Consider the following 8,764-nt stretch of genomic DNA (forward strand, 5'->3'; position numbering starts at 1 on the left):
GAGCTGAAGGGGTGCAGCAGTACAGGCCTTTACTGCAATCTCAGGAAGATGGAAAGGTCCCAGCACTCAACACCAGGGGTTCAAGTTATGCCTGTAGGTCTTCTCAGTCCTTTCAGAGAGCCACCAGGGAGCTTCTTGGAATGATCCTTCAGCCACCACAGAAGAAGCTGAAAATGGAAAAGGAATGACCTCAGCAAGATGTGAGCACATGTTCTGTCTCATGAAGCATCCACAGGGGCCCACAAGGAACTGGGCTGTCTCATCAGCAGGACAGCGGCCCATGGGAATGGACAGGGACAGACCTCAGGACAGGGAGAGATGCTCAGAACTATCAAGATCTCTGGCAGGAGGGGGCTGGGCAAGCCACGCGGCTACTAACACAAGCTCCCTTCCATGCAGAAGCAAGAAGACACAGTGAAGCTCCCAGAGGGCAGAGATAATCCAGGTGGGATCTTCCCGGGCCTGGGGACTTAACGTAGAGGAATTCCCCCATTGGATTCAATTTTCCCCACGTTTAAAGAAGAATGCCAGTAACTGTCAGTTTTCAATCCCCATGTAACAAATTAGCACAAAGGTAGTGACTTAAAACAGCACAAATTTTTTGGAACCTATTGAGAGCCACAGCCAAAGTCAGAATGATGCCTGGCATATTGCCAGAGGGAATGGTTGAAAGGTGCTGCCAGCGAACCATTGAGATGATGATTTGAGTTAAGCTGTATATAATAGTTGTGGTGCTGGATTGATTGAGTTGTATATGGACTCTGTTGGGGGGGGGGAATAGGGCGGCTCCGGGAATCTGCCTCAGGCACCCAACACTTTGTAGTCACGTTGCAAGGCCCTGCTTTTGGAATTCTTTTCAGAGTTTATTGGAAATTTTTGAATGGTGACATGTCTTGTTCTCTAAAGATTAATTAATTTTCAGCAGTAACTAAATTTCCAAAAAGCAAAGTATGGTATATAAATTTGGGCTCAAAATTAGACAAAGGTTATGAAAGGACTAGAAATCAAGTAGACATAATTTCCCATATGGCTTTTAACTGACTGTAAAGAAAACTCAAGAAGAACATTTAGAATAGTTGAAATCAGTTGTAACTTCCCATATTAACTTTGCTTTTATAATTAGTTTGACATTATCTTAAAATCTAAGTATTTTCATATCATATCATTTTAGCAGATAACACTAACTTGAATCAGTTACTCTTAGTTTATTTACCTACATTCATTGTATTCATATAACAATAATAATAATAATAATAATAATAATAATAAATGTGTTAGGCACCATTCTGCTGCAAAGGTGTTTCTATCAAAATTTTTGTGAAATTACAAAAGGAAAGTAAGCTTTTACCTTGTAGGTTGAGTTCTGTTGCCTACTATAATAAGTAATTGCCTTTTATAATAAGGTGATTCTGTGCAGAGTTCTGTATTTGCTGTAATTCTAAATTTTTATTTACATTGTCAGAGAAGCTGACAGGTAAGAGGTAAATTTCATGAGTTACACTTAGACCTAAGACCTTGAACTTTACTGAAATTGTTTAGTAGCAATGAATCACAGCCCTTCATCACCTGAGTCCTTTTCATATAACCAGGACATGACTACAGCAGCAGCTGACTGTGTAGATTTCCATATAGGCTACAACCAAGAGCAATTATTAATCTCCTTACTACAAACAGCAACTCTAGAGTTAAAATGTTGACTTTCAAGAGAATGTACGTGAGGCCAGAGACCTACCAGGTGACCCTATGATAGTGTACCACTCCAAACCAAAAATTTCACAGTAGGAAAACTGTGGCAGATACCTAGAGTAGAGTTGGAAGACATCAAATCCAGCATGGTTTTTTCTTCTGTTGATAAACTTACAGATTTCTTCTGTAAGAAAAATTCTGAAGAAAGGAATTACCTTATTTTCATAGTCAATGTATAACTGATTATGTTTTTCTGCCTCTTCTGTTAGTTTTGGAATGCCCTTCAACCCTGACTTCTATTTATCCTTCTCTTTACAATGAATGCTATCAGAGCAGTCAGTTACATTTATGTTCATGGTGCATGGCACAGAGAAGGTCATGAAGAAATCTTTTTGTTGGAACAAAGAAAAGAAATAAATTATCTTACTGGATTTTGCAAGCTTAAAATTAGTTTTGGAGTCAAACTTTCTGTATTAAGATTTTATTTATTGTTATAATGTTGGTGAATAAAAAAAAGCATTTCCTCCCACTGAACATTAATTCCCTTAACTGTAATACTGGTGTATAATTTGACCAATCTAAAAACACTGTTGTAAAGATTAAATGAGATAATACAAATAAAGTTGATAATATAATAAGTAGGTATTATATAGTGTTCTGACTGTAAATAGCTTTATACCATTTAACTTTTATTATTTCAAAGGGATGTTATCAATCTATTAAAGAATCTAATGGAATCCCCTCATCATCCCCTCATCATTCCATAGCTTTAGCAAGCTCTTCAAACTATCTAAGCACAATTCACAATAGCTAAATTGTGGAGCCAACCCAGATGACCTTCAGTAGTTGAATGTGTAGGGAAATTTTGGTATATATGCACAATGGAATATGACTCAGCAATAAAAGGGAATAAAATCATGGCAAATAAATGGAGTTGGAAAATATAATGTTAAGTGAAGTAAGCCAATCCCTAAAAACCAAAGGCCAAGTATTTTCTTTGATATAGGATACTGAATCATAATGGTGATGGGTGGGGAGCATGGGAGGAATGGAGGAACTTTAGATGGGGCAAAGGGGAAGAAGAGGATGGAAGCGGGTATGGGGGTAGGAAAGACTGTGGAATGAGTTAGACATCATTACCCTAAGTTCATTTGTGAAGATACGAATGGTGTGAAAATAATTTGTGTACAATCAGAGACTTGAAAAATTGTGCTCTATATGTGTAATATAAAATGAATTGCATTCTGCCATCATATATAACAAATTAGAAAAAAATAAATTAAAAGAAAAACTACCTGTGTGCTCCATATCAAAAGTCACTCACTGACACTAGTCACATTTTCCCCCACTTACATATCATGATCCATTAGTGAAATGAAGTCTACTTATTTCATAGAGACTGATTTTATTTGTGGGGGGAATGACTTGCCAAGGATTGAATTCAGAGGCACTTGAACACTGAGCCACATCCTCAGCCCATTTTTTTATTTTATTTAGAGACAGGGTCTCGCTGAGTTGCTTAGCACCTTGCTGTTGCTGAGGCTGTGTTTGAACTCAAGATTCTCCTGTCTCAGCCTCTGGAGCTGCTGGGATTACAGGTCTGTGCCAAGGTGCCCAGCCCCATTATGTTTTTAACTAATATGAACAAATGGAATGGAGTGGAGTAGAGTGCAGTGGAGTGGAATAATAGAATAGAAGAATAGAGTCTATGTTTTGCATTTAGTGGGATAAATAAAGGTAAACATTTTGTGAAACTTCCTTAAAATGCATGTGCATAGTATGCTTATGCGCCTATATATGTATGTTAGGTTCAAATATATCTTGCTTGATCAAGATGGCTCACACAGAGCATCCTGCAGATTTCTATGCCTTATCATTTTCATCACCCTTGCTGTTCTTAGTTTCACCTTTTTTGCTTTATTTCCCAACATCTAAGCACAACAGCTACATTTACAATACAACTGATTACAGAGATCACACTTATTTAAAAAACAGATTAAACCAACCAAGTGATCACATTATCAAGTGATCACAATAATTGTATGCTAGCTTCACTGATAACACAAAAGGTCATGTTCAGAAGGCAAGATGCATCAAATTTTGAGTGTTCCACATAGATGACCTGTATTCGAAAGTTTCTTAGGATATGACCCGGGAGCATGTTATACACAAAGCAGGAAAATGAAGGTGCACTCTTCTAGATGATGTCAGAAATTGTTCTAAGTCAAACTTTATATCAGAGCATGATGCCTTACAGTAAAATTAAAATAAATAAATATTCCATATTTTTGTAATTAAGATGCTTTAAGCCAATTTATCCACTTTCTTAACTTGAAACTAGAATCAGAACATGAATCAAATATGTCAAGTGGTTTTCTTACAACACAGAATTCCACAACTATATATAAAATGTTTTTGTTCGAATGATATATAGTAAAGACTGTTCAAACACACACACAGACACACACACAAAAAAACTAAAATGCCTGCAGATGATGGAGACTCCTTTGAAATTCTCCATTCCAACGACCATTAATCTAATTTTCTTCTTCTTCTTCTTGAATTCATATCTCTTCAAAAAGGATAGTTTCTCATTGAGTCTCTGAAATGCAGTGTAGCTGTTCTCCCTCATTGTTAATTTCTTGCTTATTAAACTTTTCCAAGAATTAATCTAATTAACATTGAGTTTACTTTTTAAGACTTGTATTGTTTCACAAGAAAAAGACATAAAATTATTTGAGGAAAAAATGCAGGCATTTCTTGTTTTTTACCTGGTGCATTTTTACTTTGTTTGCCACAATAGTGATTTAATTTACACTGAACAAACACAACTCTCTCCAATACAGTTTCATTTAATGCAGCTAAATTTGTATTTGGCAACAATGTACTATATTTAAGATAGACACATTAGTTAAAAAAGCACATAAACAAAGAATTTCTTTTTGATATTCTATGAACTCAACATTAGAGATTTTAGGAAGATTTGCCAGAGGAATTCCAGAAGTTATAAGTCATTATTTATTTAATTGCTCTTCCAGGGAATGTTTGGAACTTTTCGTGAATCTATATCTCATGTAGATGTTTGCCTTAAATGTTGATTGAATGAAGAATTAAATAGTCAATGTGTTAGAAATTAAAAACATAACTAAACTTTTAACTTTAGCAATTCCTGGTCTGTTGACTAAAGATATGTGGATGTTCTTTGATGCACAACATCTTTAATAAGCTTTAGAATATATATGTTTTTGAAGATTGTAACTTCATATATATTATGTGAAGAGTTGAAATAAAGCAACTAACTATTCAAGCCAGATTAAGAGTACCAGGAAACATATTATTGGTGTAATAAATGGTGCTTTGTGCATGCAAATTTAGGAAATAGAATTTACAGGCATAAAATAGAATTTGTCACAATGGCAACAGAAGCCAAACAACCAGGATATAGTCACATGATGTGGTTCCTTAAAGAGCACTAGCTCAGCAGTCAGGAAGTCTTCATTTTATTTTTCTTATTGTCATGACTATTCTTAGTTTGTTATCTTTCGTAAACTGAATGTCTAATTATAAATGTGTGAAACAAATATAAAAGCAACATTTTTGTTTTGGAAATAAGATACTAAAGTGGTTGCTTTAGTCACAAAGTTCATATACAGGCAATTATGACTACCCATTTAATGCCTGTAATAATTATTTTTTTCCAATAGCATGATTTTTTTGTTCCCTCAAATGGTGACATTCTTGAGTAATTTTATAAGTACAAAAATTATTTAAAAAAGTAAATGTTCTCCAGGAATGCCATTCATTCTCTCATAAAAACTGGACAGAATTCTAACTGCAAGTTAAAAGAAAGAAGGATGGACAGACTCAGTCATTTTCATTATAATCCTTTATATCCAGTCCCAGAATATAATTTGGAGTCCAAAATAAACAGTGAGGGCAGGGACCACATTTATCTTTCACTGATCAAGTTACCAACCCCCAATAAGATTTCAGTTAATAGAGTTTGAGTAAGTGAAAGTACAAAACTAAATCCAAGAAAATGAAACATGATAAAAACCATTTGTGCCTTTAACATTGAAGAGCAAAGGCTTCCTACCAAGCATTTTTCTCTTGAAATTTCCTATTACAAAATAGTATAAATTTCTTCAGAAATCTAAGCAATTTTTTATTAATGTGTTGTCCATGAATTTAGAAAAGCTTGTGATATTCAGAATTAGGATGATTTTCTCCACCAATAAGAAAAGGAGGAATTGATACAGTAAGTTATAATGTCTTGATCCAAAAATATTGGATGACACCAGGCAAGTAACGGTCCTAACATGCAAAAGAGTGCAGGTCCTGAGCAAACTCACACTCAATCAGAACAGTTATTTTTCATGTACTCAGAAGATGTCTTATCACTCATGGCCTATCTTCTGTTTAGCTGTGGTTTTTAATTAATAGAAGGACAAATGAAAGGCTATGGGGTGGGATGGCCAAGTTTTGCAGAACACTCTGGAGATGATGCACCTGCCTGTACTATTTAGCCCAGGGATGCCCAAATTTGGGTTGACACATTTTGAAGTCTGTGATAAATGTTTGCAAAATTAAACAATATTGACAGTGAAATGAGCTTTTTATTAAAGTATTTTTCAACTTTAAAATCTCATTTTAAACAGAAGTTTTTAAATAGAATATTATTGAATAGTAAATTTTGCTGTTTCCAAGCTCAAATAATTTTAAACTTTAGATAATTGGTAACAGAAACACATTCTGAGATTTCATTAAAAAGAAGAAAATAGAAAACATTGCAAGTGCAAGAAGAAAACATTAGATTAAAGGAACAAATTTCAGTGTTTCTATTTACAACTTCCATTCATTGATGAAGACAGAGAGTCTAGGAGTACTATGAACAGCGTTCCTTCCTCTTTTATTCATCCTTTGAAAGAATCCAGCTACCTTTGATACTTCTGTGAAAAATGGCATTCAAATATACCAAAAGAAAAAGAAAAGAAAAAAATGAAAGGATGCCTTTTGTATTAAAGAATGAAAATGGCCTTGGTTCTCAAAGGCTCTTTCTTTTTCATTAATTTATTCGGACCTGACCAAGTTATGATGGAATGTCTTACAATTTATTGTATAAGTTGTGCACAAATGCAAGAAAAAAAAAGCAAAACAACACTTACTCCAAAATAAACTCACTCTACTTAGGCAAATTGTTATTACCAAGTTATGTTGAATTTTAAAAAATAACTGATGTGCCTGAATTCATTTTTAAAAGAGCTAAACATATGTTAAACTTCTCTACAAGTATGATTTAATTATTAAGAGATCTACTTCAAAGTTCAAATATACATGAAAACTAATATATTTACTTTCATAGAAGTCTTTTTAAGAGAGGGAGCTTGATACTTCTTCAAAATAGTTAAGCCAGGTTTCCTATGAAAGTGGTGAATTGAAGTTTTTACCCCAAGATTATTTACTGTAGGATTATTATGTAATTAAATTAATTTATCATGTAAAAGTATTAAGTATAAATTCACATAATTTCTCTTGGTAAGTAAATAAGCAAATAAAAATACATAAAACATACCCCAAATCACCAGTGTATTGGGGGACTATAGCAGAATCATGATACCTTTGAGCTAATGTCATTACCATATTCTCTCAGGCTTTAAAATAACAATTTTCCTTACACATTTACCATACATTCACACACATATACACACACAATAGGTGCATACACTCACATAAATACACACACATGCATAGACTTTAACCCTTTTGCTTTACATTTAGACATTTATAGCTAAAACAAACCACTATGTTCCCCATTTGACTAAATAAAACTTTAAAAACTCTCCTTTGGGGAATTGTTAATTTTTTATATCATTGAAAAATTTATTTACTGCCTCCAATCAATTCTGTAGGAGAATCAAATGAGTATAGAGTAGTCTTGAAGATTTAAAAGACTGCAAACAAGTTTGTAAGAAACACTATATCCTGAATAGGAAAGATAAATATATGTAATAATGAAAATGATACACTTAGGCAAGGGAATTTGGAAAAAGTTGTAACAACAGAGAAAATAGACATTTAAACTCTGAACTGGACCCTAGTATTTAGATTTTTCTTTTCAAAGTTACTCATATGTTAAATAAGGATAGTAGTAACTACCTTCTTGGTCTTTGTGGAGATGATCAGGCATGTTAAATGACTAGCTCTGGAACAAGTATATTTATTAGAATTAGCAAATAAATGTTCATTATTATTAATGGTACTTGATGACATTAATAGTTATAATCATACTTGGTTGTGATCTTCTTCCCCAGCATTCCCCTCACACTGAAGCTTACTTTACACTTCTCTCATGATCCTTTTCATCTGTCTGATTATTAATATTCTGCTACTAGTTGTTGAACTGTGTGGGGTCAAGTATTATGATGAGCTGATGTGTGCATCCTACAAAGCAAGGTCTCTCCAACTACACTTTGGTTACCATGATTTTATTGTTTTATTTTTATTAATTTATTTTAACTGATACATAAAAATATGAAAATGATGTCTAAGATCAAGTGATTTAGTGTACTGCATCGCTTAGAACCAATGAAGTAAAGTAAGTAATTGGCAGAAAAAGTTTTTAAAAAATAGTGAAATGGCAAAGCAAGGCAGCTACCATTAACAACAACAACAACAGAAAGTAATGACCTTATTATAGACATTGTATGCCATCTCCACTCTAATTTTCACAACTCTGGATTCATTTGCCAGATTTGTAATAATGTTTTCTTCTACCACATAAATTTTATCTTTAATTCAAGTGTTAAATAAGAACACTGTTGAATACTGTTTAGATCTTTATTACAGGTTTTACACTTAAGTTACAGTGTTTCATATGCCCATGTGCAGTATCGATTAATACAGTTGCTTTCCTGCCCCTTCTTTTCTAATCTGAGATATAGTAATTCATTTACATATAAAAGTCTGAAGGTAAGCATCCATTAATTCATACTATGTATGTGGTAGAAAAGATTATTTTACATGTGGAAAACTCAATAGAAATAACAGAGAATTCAAACGATCATTGTTATAATGCCTT

General features: G+C 33.6%; 1 protein-coding gene across 1 annotated transcript in view; it reads left to right on the plus strand.

Moving 5' to 3' along the window:
- LOC144374684 (uncharacterized) overlaps window positions 1–8,764 on the plus strand; it is a 233,936-nt gene that overhangs the window by 196,574 nt on the left and 28,598 nt on the right. The gene's annotated exons all lie outside the window — the stretch shown is intronic.

Source organism: Ictidomys tridecemlineatus, unplaced genomic scaffold (genome assembly GCF_052094955.1).
Source record: "Ictidomys tridecemlineatus isolate mIctTri1 unplaced genomic scaffold, mIctTri1.hap1 Scaffold_82, whole genome shotgun sequence".
NCBI lineage: Eukaryota > Metazoa > Chordata > Mammalia > Rodentia > Sciuridae > Ictidomys > Ictidomys tridecemlineatus.